Below are 20549 nucleotides of genomic sequence, written 5' to 3'. Positions count from 1 at the left end.
AGCCTGAGAAAATCCGGGGCTGTGGGCGACTAGGCAAAGTGGGAGAGGCGCATCACTTACTGCGGTCCGGGGGGGGGGGATGGTTGGGAACCGGCGTCTGATGAGGGGTGACACTAGGGTGTTGGCAGAAGGATGAACGTAGGAGTTGCTGGAAAAGCTCAGTAGGTCAGGCAGCAAATGTGAAGAAAAAAAAATCAAAGTTAACATTTCGGATCTGGTGACCCTTAGAACTGATGGTAACTGGAAAAACTTCGGTTTGTATGCTGAAAATAAGGAGGAGGATAGGGTGCAGCCCGAAGAGAGAGAAGAGTTGTTGGACGAAAGAGATTATAACGATCTGGCTGGGAGGGTGAATAGTTGTTAATGGAGACTGTTCGTGACTAATAATAGGTAGCGCGTAATGTTAGGAAGGTCTGGTGTATGGGTTAGGGGGCTGGCAAATAGGAGAGTTTAGGCCCTTATATTACTGAACTCGATATGGGTCTGGAGGTTAAAGGGTCCCCAAGTGGAAAATGAGATGTTGTTCTTCTAGCTTGTGTTGAGCTTCACTGCAACACTGCAGCAAGCCAGAAACAGGGTGGTGTATTAAAGTGGCAGGCAACAGTAACTCGGTCTTTTTTTGCGAGCAGACCATAGATGTTCTGTGAAGCAGCCATCCAGACTATACTTTGTTTCCCCAATGTAGAAGAGACCACATTGCGAGCAGCAAATGCAGTAGACTAGATTCTGGGAAATGTAGGTGAAGTGTCATGATCAGAGGGATATGGGGGTCTGGTCGGTGTAGGTCACTGAGCTGCAAGGGTGTAGTAGGATGATACCAGAATCTGGCCAAGTGAGGCTGAGGTCGTGAGATACAGGGAAGGGAGGGCAGTGTTTTGACTCCAAAAAAAATGTGCAAAAAAGTCAGGTGAAAGAGACCAGGTCAATGTTAGTGTGGGGTCTTGGGAAGATGTTGAATTGGATTCACATTAGGTACAGTTGGGAAGGAGTCTAATGTGAGTTGGATAGGGATGGGAGGTGTTGCTCTGGAGGTCAGGGGTAAGTGAGGTTTAGTTTTGTGATTACCAAACAGTTGGAGTAGGTTTTTAAGATACTGAACTTTCCTTGTGTAGTTATTAAGCTTGAATAAGTCAGAATCCTCCGAATGCTATAATCTCAAGGGTTCCAGGTGCACAGGGATTATCCATCAGAATTTTCAATTTCCCAGGCAATTCCCTTGGCTTCAACCACATTAAGCATTCTATAAAGCTCACAGTGCAACTCCAATTTTTACTGCTTCAATGACTGGCTAGCCAGTCTGCCTAATATTTGCTGGGTAATGCCTGGTGGGGGCATGATGTATCCAGTGATAGTGGTGTCTGGGACATTATCTGTGAGATATGATTTTTGTCAGTATGACTGTTAGGCTGTTGGGTGACTGAGTCTGAGAGACAGGTGTGAGGCTGTCTGACCTGCTGTACTTTTCCAGCCACATATCTATAGAATCTGGCACCCAGCATCTGCAGTCCTTATCGTCTCCAAGTCTGAGACAGTTTTCCTAATTTTGGTATTAGTCCCCATTTGTTAAGATGGAGGGTTGACAGGGCATTTTTTTGCAATTGTTATTTCCAGTGCCTAAGTTGATGTCAAGTGGTCTGCTTGGATTTGTTTCTTGTTTTGAGACTTCGTAGCAATTGATGCAACTGAGTGGCTTGCTAATCCATTTGAGGGCAGTTGAGAATCAACCACATTGTTGTGTCTCTGCTGTCACATGTAGGCCAGACCAGGTGAAGGTGGCAGCTTTCATTCTGTGAAGGATGTTAGTCAACGAGATGGATTTTTCTGACAATTGACAATGGTTTCACTTTTGTAAATGAATTTGAATTCTGCTGTGGTGGGATTTGAACTGCGTGCTGAGAATACTAACTGAGTTTTTATATTATGGAGTTCAATTTAGATAAATGTGAGGTGTAGCATTTTGGTAGGGCAAATCAGAGCAAGACTTATACACTTAATGGTAAAGGCCTGGGGTGTGTTGCTGAATAAAAAAGACCTTAGAGTGGAGGCTTATAGTTTCTTAAAGATGGAGTCATAGGTAGACACTATAGTGAAGGAGGTGTTTGCCTTTTTTCAACGAGTTTACTGAGTATAGGCATTCAGAGGTCATGTTGCTGCTGTGCAGAACATTAAGTCACTTTTGGAACACTGTTCAATTCTGGTCTCCTTGCTTTAGGAAGGATGTTGTGAAACTTGAAAGGGTTCATATAAGATTTACAAAGATGTTGCCAGGGTTGGAGGTTTGAGATGTGGGGAGAGGCTGAATAAGCTGGGGCTGTTTTCCCCAGAGTGTCGGAGGCTGAGCGGTGACTTAATGGAAGTTTATAAAATTGAAGGACATGGATTGGATGAATAGTCAGGTCTTTTCTGCAGAGTAGGGGAGTCCAAAACTAGGTGGCACGGTTCACAGGTTAGCACCAACATCTGCAAATGAGTTTCTTCAATTGTGCTTCACTCTCATTGCAACTGATCACCAATTACCCTTTATTTAGAAATGCATGCCCTTTGACAATAGAACTGCCTCCCACTGAATGAGGCATTCCACAGAATTAGGCATTAGTGTGCCTAATATTCACCTTTATGTCAGACAGGTCTCTCTAATTGGACAAGATTTACATCCCTCATCAAGGAACTCATTCTGAGAGGTCCAGCTGGCTGACCCTGTTACATTCAGTACACAATGTACAGGCAAACATCAGGAACTGTGTAGGGCAACTCATGTCTGACTGTGCTAGTCCAGGTTTACAGTGGGCTTTTAGAGATAGCAGGGGCACAAGGAATGCCTCTGAGGAACACAATTGTTCTGGGAGCACCATGTGGCCAGAGAGTTGGAATCAGACATGTCATCAGTCATAGGGTAGGTTGTAAATTAGGTGAGTTTAGTCAGATATGGCAAGAAATCTTTCCAATTTCAATGCAATTCAGACTAAGATACGTAGAGACAGGAGGCTGAATCTTGCTAAGAATAGCCACTACTATCTAAGTTCGTGACAGGTTTTATTGTCACCATATTTACCATGGGGTGTCTAAGCTTGATGGGGCAATATCATTTGTGAGAGATTTACCTAGTTGGCTCAATATTTTTGATTTAGAAAGTAGCTGCCTGAGTAAAGTCCTAATAAAATACACAAGTTTTCCAGGAAGGTCTAGGGACTTTTGGAGGAGCCAAACCAACTTTATATGTTGACTGGGAAACTATTTTGCACCACCATTTACCCCACAGTTGAAAGTAAAAGTAGAAATCGGACTGGAAAGTGAAAGAATCATCTGTTTGTTGTACCAGTGTTGAAGCTTGATGGGTCAGTTCATCTTTGAGGGCATTTTAAATAAATACTAAACTGTTTTTTTTACAATTGGGTAATTACCTAATCCCAGGATAAGATTTACGTGCAAAGCTAGTAGGAGGTTTGTCCTTCATGAAGCTTGACATGAGCCATGCTTGCTTAATTACATTAAGACCTGGATTCTCAAGTGTGCTACAGTTAATACCCATAAAGATTTGTAGCAGTATAAAGTACTGCAATTCAGCATATCATCAGTTTATTCAGTGTTTGAATGGACAATGTAGAAAGTGTTGCAAGGCCTGGCTCAGGTCGCCAGCCATTTACCTAATGACTTCCTGATACCAGAGAAAGTAAATAAGGAACATCTGGAGGGCTTCAATGTAGAAGTGAAAATGTGTTCTAGTTCCCCTTTCTCTCCAGTGACCGACTTGGGCTACAGGGTCGATAAGACCAGGTTTTACCTACTGGAGGATAAAGTGAGGCTAACCAAAGGTGTCCCAGCTCCCATGTCTGTCTCAGCATTGGGTCATTTTTGGGTCTGGAAAATTATTACACAAAGCTCATACATAACTGGCATCCATCCTGCCATCATTGCATCGATTTTTATTTTTCAAAATAAAAAAGGGCCAGCCTTCGAAAATCGTCACAGGTAGTCATAGAGTTCCTACACGGGGAACAGGTCCTTCAACCCAACAAGTTCACACTGACCCTCAGAACATCCCACCCAGACCCATCCCTCTATAACACACCTAATCTACACACCTCTAAACACTCTAGGCAATTTAGCATGCCCAATCCAACTAACCTGCACATCTTTGGACCGGGAGGAAACCGGCACACCCGGAGGAATACCCACATGGGCACAGGGAGGACGTGCAAACTCCACACGGACGGCTGCCTGAGGGTGGAATTGAATCCAGGTTCCTGGTGATGAGGCAGCAATGCTAATCACTGAGCCACCATGCTGCTTCATTGAATGTAGCTTTTGATGAAATAAAACAATTATCATCCTCTGTGTTGGCACACTATGGTCCCAAAAAAGAACTAGTATTGACATGAAATCTCGCTATAAGGCATTGGGGTTGTATTAGGTCATAGGTAGCTGAATGGAGAGGAATGCCCAATAACGTATAAATGCAGGACTTTGGCTAATGCAGACTGTAAATATGTCCAAATAGAAAAAGGATTGGTAGTCATATTTGGAGTCAGAAAGTTCCACTAATAACCTTTTATGGGTGAAAATTTGTGATACTTACATTCCACAACCTGCTATTTGGGCTGCTTAAAGGGGACTTGTGCACAAAGCTGGCAAGAGGTTTGTCCTTCATGAAGCTTGACATAAGCCATGCTTACTTGCACTTGAATCAGGACAAAGCACTGCTGCCAATAGCTTTGGGCTACACTCTGCAGTGGGCTCTAATGTTAAGTGTTAATAATTACAATTAGAGCACTGTGCAGGTGCACTAAGCCACATTCTGTTACCAGATGTGCCATCCATGGTGCCCTCTGGAAGAGCCAATCATTGAATTTTCTGGGCACACTACTAGTCGCAGCTAACAGTGTCAGACTTTGGAGATAAAGATCTGTTACTTCCAAACTGAAACAATTGGTATTAATGGGCAAAACCAAAGGGCTATCACAGATAGAATTAAAACCCTCTGGACCTGTAGAGACCAGTTCTTGGTAGAGGATAGTATCTTGTTAGCAGGAGCAAGAGTGATTTTCTCTCTCTCTCTCTCTCTCTCTCTCTCTCTCTCTCTCTCTCTCTCTCTCTCTCTCTCTCTCTCTCTCTCTCTCTCTCTCTCTCTCTCTCTCTCTCTCTCTTCCCCCCCCCCCCCCCCGAGCAAAGGTCGCTGTCGAAGACTGGCTGAACTCTACCAGGGCCATCTAGAGTCTCCAAAATAAAGATGTTATGTCTGGTCATCAGGCTTTTGTGGGATGATGCCCAGAATATCAAAACAAAACAGTCAGCAGCTTCCCACATCCTTGGAAATGGCCGGATAAACCTTGGACTTGGTTGCCATATCAACTGTGCAGGTCCTTTCATGGATTCAATGATTTTTAGTCATTATAGATACCTACTCAAAGCAGTTGAATAAGCATGAAGTCCATTCGTCAAACACTGGAGTGATAAGTAGAAAATTTGCACACGTCTTTTATAATACATGGAGTCCTGCTGGTATCGGCTGTGGATAATGGGCCATCGTTTACTGACAGGAGCTTTAGTTGCTTCTTAGATGGAATGAGATTCAACATATTAAGACAGTTCCATGCCATCTGTCATCTAATGGCCTGGCAGAAAGCGTGGTCCAAACTTTGAATACAGGACTGAAGAAAGTGCCAATAGCGTCAATATATATCATGTTGTCACAGTTCTAGTTTAGAACCAGCCCTGCTTGCAGCTAACTACCGGAATACACCAGCAAAGATTCTAATGGGTAGAAAACTCTGTTCAAGGCTAAGTCTGATCTTTTTGACCTGGTGGGGTGGTGAAGTTGCGTCAGGAACTCTAATGCTGATCCTTATACTCTGCCAAATGAAAGAAACAGTTTGATACAGGGGACAAAGTTTGGTGCAAGAATCATGGCAATGGTGAGAGGTCTGTTCAAGATAAGGAATTATAATGTTCGGCTAGATATAGCTGTCCTGAATAAACGTGGACCATTTGAAAGGTGCACATTCACAGACTGTACAGGAGCAAAACATCACCTGCTGTTCTGACTTCTTAAATACTTAAGGGACCCACCGATTAGTCCTTTGAATCAGAGGACACTATGGAAGTAGCCACTTTGACACTTCTGCCTCTGGAGGAAGGGAATGAAAGTTTACCCAGGCGCAAGAGTGGAGCTTCCATTTGTTATATGCTGGGTTCCGAAATAGAAGAGCTTGAACTAGTATTCCCCCCCCCCCCGCCCCCCCCCGGCCTCCACAGGAGACTCTCAAAGAAGTTGCACAGCTTTGTGTCCATGGATTCTTGAGGGAGGCATGTAGTGATTGTAACGAGGTCAAAAAACCAGCTGGCCTTCTTGGATTATGAGTTCCCTGGTTGCTATTAATCTGGTCCAATTAAGGATACCTGGCGAGCCCAAAAGAGTGAATGTCAGGGATACCAAGCCCATGGAATGCCTGACTCTGAGAGGCAGTGCTTATGTCAAAGACCACATGTTTATAAATACAAGGTGATTGGTGATGGATGCTGGCCTCTGAAGAGTTATTTTGTATGCAGAAAGGAAATTAACACCCCTATGTATAACCAGCAACTTGTGGGAGGCCATAAAGATAGACCAACAAGGGGTGAAGCCACATTAGATTTGGTACTGGGTAATGAGCCCGGCCAGGTGTTAGATTTGGAAGTAGGCGAGCACTTTGGTGATAGCGATCACAATTCTGTTATGTTTACTTTAGTGATGGAAAGGGATAGGTGTATACCACTGGGCAAGAGTTATAGCTGGGGGAAAGGCAATTACGATGAGATTAGGCAAGATTTAGGGAGCATAGGATGGGGAAGGAAACTGCAGGGGATGGGCACATTAGCAATGTGGAGCTCATTCAAGGAAAAGCTCCTGTGTGTCCTAGATAAGTATGTACCTGTCAGGCAGGGAGGAAGCTGTAGAGCGTGGGCGCCGTGGTTTACGAAGGAGGTGGAATCTCTGGTTAAGAGGAAGAAGAAGGCTTATGTTAGGATGAGATGTGAAGGCTCAGTTAGGGTGCTGGAGGGCTACAAGGTAGCCAGGAAAGACCTAAAGAGAGAGCTCAGAAGAGCCAGGAGGAGACATGAGAAGTTGTTGGTGGATAGGATCAGGGTAAACCCTAAGGCTTTCTATAGGTATTTAAGGACTAAAAGAATGACGAAAGTAAGATTAGGACCAATCAAGGATAGTAGTGGTAAGTTGTGTGTGGAGTCAGATGAGATAGGGGAAGCGCTAAATGAATATTTTTCAACAGTATTGACTCTAGAAAACGACAATGTTATCGAGGAGAATAAAAACTGACTGCAAAAGCTTCAATAGTATGTGAAGAGAAAAAGACTGGTGAAGAATTCAGTAAATTCATAATCTACAACTAAGAGTTGGCAGAACACTTGAACAAATGTTTTGGATGTGTCTTCACTAAGGAGACCACAAATAACCTTCCAGAAATGTTAGTGGACAGAGAGTAAAGCCTGAAGGAGGACATGAAGGAAACCCATACTTGTCAGGAAATGCTATTGGGGTTAAAACCTGACAAGTTCCTGTGGCCTGATGCTTTGCATCCCAGATTACTTAAGGAAGTGGCCCTAGAAATAGTGGACACATTAGCAATCATTTTCCAGCATTCTGTAGACTCTGGAAGAGTACTAATGGACTACAGGGTGGCTAATGTAACCCACTTTTTCTCTTCCTCCTTTTTTTTAAAATGGGGACTTAACAGGCTGGTTAGCATGACATTGGTGGTCAGGAAATGCTGGAGTCAGTTATTGAGAATGCAATAACTGAGCATTTGGAAAGTGGTGACAGTATCAGTTCAAGTCGGCACGGATTTACTAAAGGACAAATGAGTTTGACAAATCTTCTGGAATATTTTGAGGATGTGACCAACAGAGTGGACAAGGCTGAGTCAGTGGGTGTTGTGTATCTGGACTTTCAAAACGCTTTTGACAAGTTTCTGTTGGAAGTTAGTAGACAAATTGAAAGCTCATAGTATCAGAGGTGATGTGGATAGACAGCTGGTTGGCAGACAGGAAGCACAGCGTTGGAATAAATGAATCCTCTTCAGAGTGGCAGGCTGTGATGATTCAGGCACTGCAGAGTTCAGTGCTGGGGCTTTGGCTGTTAACAATATACATTAACAATTTGAACAAAGGAATTGAATGCAATTTCACATTGCAGATGACACTAGAGCTGGGTTACAGTGTATGATGTGAGCAGGATGCTAAGAGGCTACAAGGGTCTTGGACAGACCGGCAGAATAGGCAGATATTTGGCAAATGCAATCTAATGTAGATAAATGTGGGTTATCCATTTTGGTGGCAAAAACAGGAAGGCAGATTATTGTTTCAGTGATGGCAGTTTAGAAAAAGGTGAGCTGCAGCAAGACCTGGGTGTAATGGTGGAACTGTCACTAAAGGTTGCCATGCAGGTGCAATAGGCAGTGAGGAATGCTAATGGCATGCTGGCCTCCACAGCCAGATGATTTGAGTTTCAGAGTACAAATGGCTTGCTGCAGTTATACAGGACTTTGGTGAGGCCAAACCTTAAGTATTGTGCGTAGTTTTGGTCTCCTAGTCTGAAAAAGGATATTCTTGCCATTGAGGAAGTTTAGCAAAGGTTTCCCAGACCTACTCCCTGGATGGCAAGGAAAACTGGATTGACTGGGCTAGTACTCACTGGAATTACAAGAATGAGCAGGGATCCCATAAAAACACTTAAATCCTGGTGGCACTGGACAGGCTAGATGCAGGAAGAATGTTCCCGGTGTTGGTGAAGCCCAGAGCTAGAGGTCAGAGCCTAAGGATAAGGGGTCAGCCATTCCGGACTGAGATGAGGAAAAATTTCTTTGCTCAGTGTTGTAAGCCATTGGAATTCTCTCTCACAGAAAGCTGCTGGGACTTGTTCGTTAGCAATATTCAAGAAGAATGTGAAATGGCCGTAGCAGATTAAAGGACCAAAGGGGTTGGAGAGAAAGTGGTAGTGCAATACTCAAATTGCTTGATCAGCGATGATCTTATTGAATGGTGGTGCGGGCTCAAAGGGCCAAATGGCCTACTCCTGCACCTATTTTCTATGACTGGATGCTTCTATTTGGGCCTCAAACAGGAATGAACTGTCTACAGAAGTGGGTATTGTAGCTATCAGCACTGAATAAATATTGTCAACCCAACTTACATAGGAATGGTGATGAGGTCTCTGGCATACATCTGCCATTTGAATTAACTTCAAATAATCCTTATGTAAACATTTTCTACTTGAAACAGGGTAGAGAGCACTCTAGTAACAGCAGGATGAGTTAAGAAGTACATGAGAAAGATCTACTGTGATCAAAAGTATTGGAAATGGTAGTTCATGGCAAGATAATAGGGAAGGTCCAAGAACTTAAGCCAAATGTAATACAGAAGTGAGAAATATCCATGCAAGCAGGATTTCTCTGTTGGGAAAAGAGGGTCACTTCTACATGTTAAATCAGCTACACAAAAGTCATTATGGGATTGTCAGAATGGAGGTGATAGCCAGAAGCTATTTTTGGCGGCTAGGTCTCCACTCTAAAATTGTGGAGAAGGTGGAACCAGATGCACAAATCTACACAGAAAAAGACCCTTCAGCCCATCGTGCCTATACTGATCAAATCAGTCAACTGTTCTAAGAGATAGTAGGAACTGCCGATGCTGGAGAATTTGAGATAACAAGGTGTAGAGCTGGATGAACACAGCAGGCCAAGCAGCAACAGAGGGGCAAGAAGGCTGATGTTTCGGGTTTAGACCCTTCTTCAGAAATGCATCAGAAACAACGATTCCTGTTTTCCGCCACTTAAAACACAAAATTGTATGCCTGTGCATCGCATGTGCAATTCTAAATTGTTCTTAAATATTGTGAGGGTTTCTGCCTCTACCACGCTTAGAGACAGTCAGTTCCAGTACCAAAACAAAAGCAGTTCTGAAGAAGGGTCACTGGATTCAACGTTTGCTCTAATCTCTGTAGATGCTGCCAGATGTACTGAGTTTTTTCATTTATTTCTACATTTGTCTCAGACCCTTACCTTAAGTCTCTGCCCCCTGGTCATTGTTCTTTCCACCAAAGGGGAATATTTTGTCTGTCTACCTACCTATGCCAATCTCAATCTCCTTTGCTCTAAGCAATTTTGTACCTGAAACTGTCCAGCTTAGGTAACCTCATGGTAAATCTCCTCTAAACTCTCTCCAATGCAATCATATCTCTCTTATAATGTAGGTTCCACAACTGCACACAATACTCTAGCTGTGGCCTAACCGTTTCCTGAAGTTTCAGCATAATTTCCCTGCTCTTAAACACTCTGCATCAACTAATAAAGTTACTTATATCCAATGCTTTCTAAGTCACTTTATCCACCTGTCCTGATACCTTCAGGGACTGGTGTATATGCACACCAAAACTGTGTTCATTCTGTGAATCTGAAGAAGGTTCTGTTTGAACTTTTGACCAGTTCTGACGAAGGGTCACTGGACCTGAAACATTAACTCTGCTTTCTCTTCGCAAATGCTTCCAAACCTACTGAGATTTTCCACCAATTTTTGTTTTTGTTACATCTGATTCCCAGTGCTTCCCAAAGTCTTACAGTTCATCATACGTTCCCTTGCCTTATTTGTCCTGCCCAAATGCATCACCTCCCATATCTAACTTGAATTTTATTTACCACTTATCAGTCCATCTGACCAGTCGTCTATGTCCTCTTTATTCAAAGATATCCTCCTCATCACTCCACAAATTTTTATACCGTATTTTATGTTCTGCTTGCACAAGAGTTTGCAGCCTAACTCCATTAATGCCATTACAGTCATGGGAATGCCAAAACAGCTACAGAAAAGAATCTGGATTGAAGGACAAATATGTTATAGTTATGTATGTTATATATGATACAGAGACCAAATAGGCTGAAGTTGCCATCACAGAAATAGTTCACAATTTATACAGACTACTCAAAGCAGAACTGAATTCAGCATAACTGATCAATTCCTTATCACTCGGCCAAAAATGGTTGACAGAAATATTTTTTTACTCAATAAAACATTCCTTAAAAATAACTCAAGAACAGGGATTACTATCCTAAAACGGAGCCAATTTTTGTTAACCTACCCGAACACAACCCACTCAACAAGTCAAAGTTCTCCACTATTGCTCATGGCAAAGTGTCAGTTATCCACAGCATTTGATTTACTGAAACCATCCATGATAAAGGATCTCTTTGACAAGAAACAACAATCAAATTTTTCCAGTGACAGAACAAGACCAAACACCGCATTTCCCAAAAAGGGGTTAATTGTTGGCAGCACAGACTTGACTGGTTCTGTACAGGTGAGAGAGGATGTAGTTTGGATCAGCTCTTGGCAACTAGAATGACTGTGCCAGGAGCAACATTAACAGATGATCCACTAATAATTAGAACATAGAACATAGAAAAGTACAGCACAGTACAGGCCCTTCGGCCCACGATGTTGTGCCGTGGAATAATCCTAATCCAAAAATAAAATAACCTAACCTACATTCCCCTCAATTCACTGCTGTCCATGTGCATGTCCAGCAGTCGCTTAAATGTCACTAACGACTCTGCTTCCACGATTACCACTGGTAAACTATTCCATGCGCTCACAACTCTCTGGGTGAAGAACCTCCCTCTGACGTCTCCTCTATATCTTCCTCCTAACACCTTAAAACTATGACCCCTTGTGGCAGTCAATCCTACCCTGGGGAAAAGTCTCTGGCTATCGACTGTATCCATGCGTCTCATTACCTTGTACACCTCGATCAAGTCACCTCTCTTCCTCCTTCTCTCCAGAGAGAAAAGTCTGAGCTCAGTCAATCTCTCCTCGTAAGACAAGCCCTCCAGTCCAGGCAGCATCCTGGTAAACCTCCTTTGCACCCTCTCCAAAGCCTCCACATCTTTCCTATAATAGGGCGACCAGAAGTGGACACGATATTCCAAGTGTGGTCTCACCAGGGCTTTGTAGAGTTGCAGCATAACCTCACGGCTCTTAAACTCGATCCCCCTGTTAATGAAAGCCAAAACACCATATGCTTTCTTAACAACCTTATCCACTTGGGTGGCAACTTTGAGGGAACTATGCACTTGAACACCAAGATCCCGCTGTTCCTCCACACAGCCGAGAATCCTGCCTTTAATCCTATATTCAGCATTTAAGTTCGACCTTCCAAAATGCGTCACTCCGCATTTATCCAGGTTGAACTCCATCTGCCATTTCTCAGCCCAGCTCTGCATTGTGTCAATGTCTCGCTGAAGCCTGCAATAGCCCTCGATACTATCAATGGCACCTCCAACCTTTGTGTCATCAGCAATTGTACGTAAATGATTTGGAGGTGGTCTGATTTGGCAAGTTTGCAGATGACACTAAGATTGGTGGAGTAGCAGATAGTGAAGGACACTGTCGAAGAATGCAGCAGGATATAGATTAGAGACTAGGGCAGAGAAATGGCAGATAGAGTTCAATCCAGGCAAACTTGAGGTGATGCATTTTGGAAGATCCAATTCAAGTGCAAACTATACGGTAAATGGAAAAGCCCCGGGTAAAATTCATGCACAGAGAGATCTGGGTGTTCAGGTCCATTGTACCCTGAAGATGGCAACGCAGGTTCGCAGATGGTCAAGGCAGCATACGGCATGCATTCACTTCATCAGACAGGGTATTAAGCCAAGAGTTGCAGGTCGTTATAGTTGTATAGTACTTTGGTTCAACCACATTTGGAATACTATGTACGGTTCTGGTCACCACATTACCAAAAGGATGTGGCTGCTTTGGAGAGGGTGCAGAGGAGGTTCACCAGGGTGTTGCCTGGTATGGAGGGCGCTAGCTATGGAGAGAGGTTGAGTAGATTGGGATTATTGACATTAGAAAGATTGTGAATGAGGAGGGACCTGATTGAGGTCTACAAAATCATGAGAGGTATAGACAGGGTGGATAGCAAGAAGCTTTTTCCCAGAGTGGGGGACTCAATTACTAGGGGTCACAACTTCCAGGTAAGAGGGGAAAGATTTAAGGGAAATATGCATGGAAAGTTCTTTACACAAAGGGTAGTGGGTGCCTGGATCACGTTGCCAGCGGAGGTGGTAGAGGCAGGCACAATAGCATCATTTACAATGTACCTAGACAGATACATGAATAGGCATGGAGCAGAGGGTTACATATCCTTGGAAAATAGGTGACAGGTTTAGATAGAGGATCTAGAGGGCCTGTTCCTGTGCTGGAATTTTCTTTGTTCTTGATATCTGGTCAGCATTGATGAGTTGACTGAAGGTTCTGTTTCTGTGCTGTGTATCCCTGTGACTGTATAACTCTACCTAATTTGAAGACTGCATATTTTCATTTCTATATAAGAATATATAGTAGTTTCGTACAACTGAGTAGTTTCCCAGGCTAGTTCAGAGGGTATTTAGGAGTTGTCCACGTCACTGCAGATCTAGTGTCATGTGGACCAGATCAGTAAACAGATCAAGAAACTCGAAAGCTGAGAGGTGCTTGCTGAGCCTGAAGCAGGTGGTGGTGTTGAGGCAGCTGTTAGAGAGGTCAGCATGGGGAACAGCCTGATATCAGCTGGTATATCGTGGAGGCAATGTTAACAAGGTGGATACAGGATGTTTCGAATGCCTGCTGCGGTGGTTATAATGGTTCCTCAAGGTTGTTGGCCCATAGAATGGCTTCTACACAGCCTTGTGGTTGAGGTTTCAGCAGTCCAGCATGATGGCCTTTATGGTGGCAGCTTCTGGTTCGGTATTCCAGTGACCACCTATGGCAGTCTTGCAGTGGCACTGTCCTTACCTAAATCTAGGAGCCATGCATTGAACTAAGATGGACTTCGTCTTAGTTTTCTTTTTTTTTTCCTTACCTATGTCTTCTGCTCTTAATATAGGCGCAGTGGTACAGAGACTTAAACACTTCCTTGATTTTATTTTGTAAAAAATGCAAATGACTAAATGATTATTCTATTTACAAGAATTCCTGAGAGTCAGACAATGGTTACTTTCGATCAGTAGAGACAAAGATGTAGCAGACCCAGAATAGGTGCCCTGAGCTGCCTGCCACTTTAACACTTCACCCTGTTCCCTAGCCAACATCTCTGTTTCAGAGATAGTAAGAACTGGATGCTGGAGTCAGAGATAACACTGCCTGGAGCTGGAGGAACACAGCAGGCCAGGCAGCATCGGAGGAGTAGGAAAGTTGATGTTTCAGGTTAGGACCCTTCTTCAGAAATGGGTAGGGAAAAAGGAGCTCAGAAATAAATAGAGAGAGGAAAGGTGGGGTTCAGCAAGGTAGGTGAGCGGGTGATAGGTGAGTGCAGGTAGGGAGTGGTGGGGATTGGCCAATGGGGAGGGGTGGATAGGTTGGAGAGAAGATGGACCAAGTTGTGTTAGGCCAAGGAAATGGAGATGAGAGGGAGGGTTGGTCATGGGATGAGGCCGAGTGTGGGGAAATTTTGAAACTGGTAGAATCCACATTTAGACCATTGGGCTATAGACTCCCGAGGCAGAATATGAGGTGCTGCTCCTCCAGTTTGTGGGTGGTGTCATTGTGACACTGGAGGGGGACCAGGATGGACATGTCACCCTGGGAGTGGGAAAAGGAGTTGAAATGGTTCATAATCGGAAGGTGTTGAAAATTTTTGCGAGCAGAGTGCATGTTTTCTACAAAGCGGTCTCCGAGCCTCCACTTGGTCTCACTAATGTAGAGGAGGCCATATCAGGAGCAGCAGATGCAATAGACCATGTTGACGGATGTGCAGGTGAACCTTTGTCTAATGTGGAAAGTTTGGTGCCTTGAATGGAGGTGAGCGGCGAGATTTAGGGGCAGGTGTAGCACTTCCTATGGTTGCAGGGAAATGTGCCAGGGATGGTGGGGCTAATGAGTGTGGAGTGGAGAAGGCGTTCACGGAGAGAGCAGTCCCTATGAAAGGCAAGTGTTGCAGGCCAAGGAGTTGGAAATCCTGGAGGAGGTGGAGGGTGTGAGTGGTGTCCTGGATGTAGATGGGATGTTCACGGACCGGGGGAGGAAACAGAGTCATGGTAAGCGGAGATAGGTTCAGTGGGGCTGGAGCGAACATACACAGTGGGTCGGCTGGGACAGTCAGGTTTGTGGATTTTGGGAAGGAGATAGAAATGGGTGGCACTTGGTTGGCGAATGATGAGGTTGGAGGCTGTGGGTAGGGCGTCACCTGAGGTGATGAGGTTGTAAACGGTTTGAGATGATGTTTTGGTGATCAGGGGTGGGGGTCATGATGGAGGAAGCAGTAGGGTGAGGTGTCAGAGAGTTGGTGCCTGGCCTCAGCTGTGTAAAGATTCGGAAACTATGTGACCCGCTGAACTTTTCCTGTAACCTCTGTTTTTATTTCTGATTTATAGTATCCTCAGTTCTTCCAGCTTTGATTTTTTTTTAAGAAAGTTTCAGTGTTAGTCATGATTGCTTCAACTGTGTCAAGAGATTGAAATGCCCAAAGAAACAGCAATCACAAATACCGAAGTAGCCAATGAATTCCCTGTCCGTTTGAAGAAAGTCATTGAATAAGGTTGCTACTAAACAATTTTTTTATATTCATGTTTTGGAAATTAATGCCATAGACAACATACATTTCAAGAGAAGAGCAAATGGCATTAGGATTTTAAAATGCCAAACGGTCCTTGACTTCTGCTTAACGGAAGGGCTGCAGAAGATTCTAATTTGTACTTTTATGGTTGTACTGAAATTGAAGATTTATTCGATGGAATATCCGTGCATCACTTCCATTGAAATACAAGAAAAAAAGGCATCTGAATGATGAGCATGCTTTCAAGAATAGTTCTCTCGATGTGCTATTCCTTGTTTGGAGGACCGTGTTGTGCTTAACGGTAATTTGGACCTACTTCCAAAAAATGGACAAGCAGTTCAAAAAGGCTGCTCATCACCGCGACCATCAGGGAAACTAGGATGTGTACTGGCCCAGGCAGTGATATTACATCTCATGAATGAATTAAAGACAACTTATCTACTTACCCTGCTACCTTCAGGAATTTGTGATTATGCACACCAAGATCCATCTGATCTTCGGTACTTTCTAGGGTCCTAACGTTCATTGTATGATCCTTTGACTAATTAGCCCTTCCCAAATACATTAGAACATACTTTTCCAGTTTGATTTGCCACTGCTGTGCCCACCTGATCAGTTCATTAATATCTTGCTGCAGTTTACAGCAATCCACCTCACCACTCACCACCCCACCAATGTTCATTTCATTCACAAAATTCTTGATTCAATTTTCTGCATTCTCTATATTCTCTACATTTAAGTCTTAATCATTAACACCCTAAGCTGCAAGTGTGCTTGTATGAGGCCTGTGTAACCACACTGGCGTTAAACTTCCAAACCATCATTGCTGTCTGCTTCTGGCCTGTACAAATTTTGGACCCAGCATGTCACTTTGTCTTGGATTTTTGTCATGATAGACTTTACTAAAAGCATTTCTAAAGTCTGTGTTTGTTTTAAGAAGAAATTCATGGTTTTGCCCCTGAGGTTTAGCATGGAATCATCACTGACAACTAGATTTGATGGATTGGATGACCCTAATGTGAAATAATTGCTTGGAAGGGAATTTCCCAATTAAGACCTAATGCAGCTATCACTGAGCTGAAGTAGAAGACTGTACTGAAACACAGCCAGTTTGAGTATTGTAAAAGCAACATCTTTCCAATTTGTGGAAGAGGCAACGTAAATCCTCACAAAGAATTGAGCAACTAAGAGTGTATTGCCAAAGTAACAACAGGATTTATTAATGAATTGCTACTGCTGTAGTTGCAGATACAAGGACAAATCCAGAGCAGAAAAGACAGGAAGTGAGAAAGACAAAATAAAAAAACTAACAATACTGACTACTATTATATGTAAAAACCTTTTGAAGCTATCGGGGAAATCGAGAGATCAGATCAAATAGGCAAAAATTTTGTTCACAGAATGGTATGTCTCTTCCTAAGGATAACAGTGCTATCCATCATCACGTTTGTGTTTGTTTTTCTTTGTGCGCGTGAGGGAGAGTTTTAAAGCAAGTAAAGTTAAAGTTAACAAAGTGTGAAGCTGGATGAACACAGCATGCCAGCAGCATATCAGGAGCACAAAAGCTGAAGTTTCGGGCCTAGATCCTTCTTCAGAAAAGGGAGATGGAGAGAGGGTTCTGAAATAAATAGGGACAGAGGGGGAGGCAGACCGAAGATGCATAGAGGAGAAGATAGGTGGAGAGGAGAAGAGAGGTGGGGAGGGGATAGTTCAGTCCGGGGAGGATGGACAGGTCAAGGAGGCAGGATGAGGTTAGTAGGTGAGAAAATGGAGTCCAGATAGGTGGAGATGAGTTCGGTGGGGCAAGAGCAGGCGGAGACAATAGGTCGACCAGGGCAGGCGGGTTTGTGGATTTTGGGAAGGAGATAGAAACAGGCAGTGCGGGGTTGGGGAACAGGTGAGGTTGGAGGTCACCTGAGGTGATGGGGTCATGGATAGTATTGGAGATGATGGTTTGGTGCTCAGGGGTGGGGTCATGATCAAGGGGGCGGTAGGAGGTGGTGTCAGAGAGTTGGCGTTTGGCCTCGGCGATGCAGAGGTCAGTGCGCCATACTACCACCGCGCCTCCCTTGTCTGCGGGTTTGATGATGAGGTTGGGGTTGGAGTGGAGGGCTGCCCTTTCTGCGGGGGAGAGGTTGGAGTGGGTGAGAGGGCTGGAGAGGTTGAGGCAGTTAATGGTTAAGAGGTGACGAAGACCTCTTCAACATCAACTGCCGTCGAGACATTAACCGCCTCAACCTCTCCAGCCCTCTCACCCACTCCAACCTCTCCCCCGCAGAACGGGCAGCCCTCCAGTCCAACCCCAACCTCACCATCAAACCCGCAGACAAGGGAGGCGCGGTGGTAGTATGGCGCACTGACCTCTGCATCGCCGAGGCCAAACGCCAACTCTCTGACACCACCTCCTACCGCCCCCTTGATCATGACCCCACCCCTGAGCACCAAACCATCATCTCCAATACTATCCATGACCCCATCACCTCAGGTGACCTCCAACCTCACCTGTTCCCCAACCCCGCACTGCCTGTTTCTATCTCCTTCCCAAAATCCACAAACCCGCCTGCCCTGGTCGACCTATTGTCTCCACCTGCTCTTGCCCCACTGAACTCATCTCCACCTATCTGGATTCCATTTTCTCACCTACCAACTTCACCCCGCCTCCTTGACCTGTCCGTCCTCCCTGGACTGACCTATCCCCTCCCCACCTATACTCTCCTCTCCACCTACCTTCTCCTCTATCCATCTTCGGTCCGCCTCCCCCTCTGTCCCTATTTATTTCAGAACCCTCTCCCCCTCCCCCTCTCTGATGAAGGGTCTAGGCTCGAAACTTCAGCTTTTGTGCTCCTGAGATGCTGCTTGGCTTGCTGTCTTCATCCAGCTTTACGCTTTGTTATCTTGGATTCTCCAGCGTCTGCAGTTCCCATTATCTCTAAAGTTTAAGTTACACAGATTTTAAATCCTGTCTTTTTACTCTTATTTAAGATATAGTTGTAGATCAGTAATTCAACTGGTCTACCTTTTGCCATTGGCTTAAAACAATTTCGAAACAATGAATAGTTATTTTCCTGTTACTGGAAAGAACCTGTAGTGCATGTTCTTTGAACTTGGATCAGACAATTGGGTAGAATGAGGCAATTCATTGCTCTAATCAAATTTTTACATTGCATGTTTCTAGGAACAGTGGGATTTAATTTACAGTGCACTCTCTTTAGTGAGTCAGGACATCAAGAAGAGAATTAATTCATGCTATGAAAAGTATCAAGATATTTTTGTATTGTCAATAGCAGGGAAAAGTGCTGAAATTCATTCTCCAACATCACCTACTACCTGTGTGTGAAGAAACTCTCCTGGACACAGTGAGGGATTGCATCTTCTAAAGGAACTCCTGTCATCACCTTTGAAGCCAAGCAGATCCAAATAGAAAGCCCAGCAACCAGAACCTCAGAATACCAAGTAGTGTTTAGGATTCATTAGTGCAAGTGAGAGAGTGGAGAGTCACCTCTAGCCACAAGACAAAGAGAGAGAAGGACCCAGTGATAGGCTTCCCCAGCTAACTCTGTGCCATCTTGACTTGATCTTTAACTTAGTCGACATCATCTGAGCAAGTGCCCCTAAGAAGTTTGCACCACAAATGCTAAGATTGGAACCCGTGAGTGATGGACTGACTACAAACTCATCTGCTTGACCCCATGTCTATCAACCTGGCCCCAACCAGGAAGGAAGAGAAACCTCTTCCACATTACAGTCCATTGTTGGACTGAAAGACATTGAGAAGAAAGATTTACGTAGAGGGCACCTCAGCCAATTGGGGGAATGACCAAGTGCTGGAAGCGCAGAGTTTCCACAGCAAATGATCTTTGCTGAAAGCACCATAGTCATAACCTGCATGTACACCCTCAGTTTCTCAAGCCAGAAACACCAGGTCTGGCTTGATAAGAACAAGCAGGAGGTACAGGATCCGCTGGACCAAAAATGCAAGGAGTTCCTGAATTGGCAGCTCCACCAAAATGAGAGTGAGATGTAGCAAGCCTACAGGAAACTGAAAGTAAAAGTGCAACATAGAGCCCTTGACCTAAAGATTAAATAGTGGGTGGAAAGAGCTCAAGACATTCAGCAACTCACGAGCAACTGTGTGTGGATCCTTCAGTGTTACCAAAACCCACCTAGTGTCTGAACAGTCAGGGACCTACTCCATTGAGTGCCAAAAATGGAGAATTGCTCATCAAAGATGGAGACGCAAACAAAGCCCGCCAGAGAGATCACTTTTAGGACTTCCTCAATCAAGACAGTCTTCAACACAACTGCTGTCCCACAATTCATTGCCTGTTGACATTTCAGCATACCTCCAAATTGCCATGACGTCGAAAAAGCTATCAGACAGCTGAAAAATAATAAGGTTTCAGCTCATGTGAAATCCCAGCTTAAGCAGTGAAACGTGACAGAGACACCCTCTTTAAAGAAATCGATGACCCCATTGCCCTTGTCTGGAAGAAAGAGAGCTATCCAGAAGATCTCAGAAACACCTAATTGTGACAATACTCAGGAAAGAAGACATGCCCGACTATGAAAATTGCAGAAGGATTTCATCACTGACTGCTGAGGGAAAGGAAAGACCAGTTGCTCTGGAAACTCTGCGCTTATAGCACTTGGCCTCATTTGCCTCCTCCCAGTAGCTGAAGATCTTCTTCCTGAGTCGAAATGCGTCTGCTGCCCTTCAATTGGCACAATGACCATGATGTTCAGTATGTAAAAAGCCCAAGAAAAGTGCAGGAACAGCACCAAACCCTCTACATGGCCACCTTCAATTCTGTCAAGTGTGATGAATCGCAGAACAAATCAAACAAGTGCGAATGCTGGAGGTCTGAACCAAAAACAATTTGCTGGTGAAACTGATCAGGCCTGCTAGCACATGTGGAAAGAAGACATTTCAAGTTGGCAACTCCTCTTCATCAGAACATAACAGCTAGGA

At 44.2% G+C, this 20549-nt stretch overlaps 1 protein-coding gene across 3 annotated transcripts in view; it reads left to right on the top strand.

Annotated features, from left to right (window-relative positions):
• The window catches only part of dpf3 (double PHD fingers 3), a 216620-nt gene that overhangs the window by 173 nt on the left and 195898 nt on the right, over positions 1 to 20549 (top strand). The gene's annotated exons all lie outside the window — the stretch shown is intronic.

This window comes from Stegostoma tigrinum, chromosome 10 (genome assembly GCF_030684315.1).
Source record: "Stegostoma tigrinum isolate sSteTig4 chromosome 10, sSteTig4.hap1, whole genome shotgun sequence".
NCBI classification, from domain to species: domain Eukaryota; kingdom Metazoa; phylum Chordata; class Chondrichthyes; order Orectolobiformes; family Stegostomatidae; genus Stegostoma; species Stegostoma tigrinum.
The sequence above is the reverse complement of the archived record's forward strand: the minus strand, read 5'-3'. Positions and strand labels throughout refer to the sequence as shown.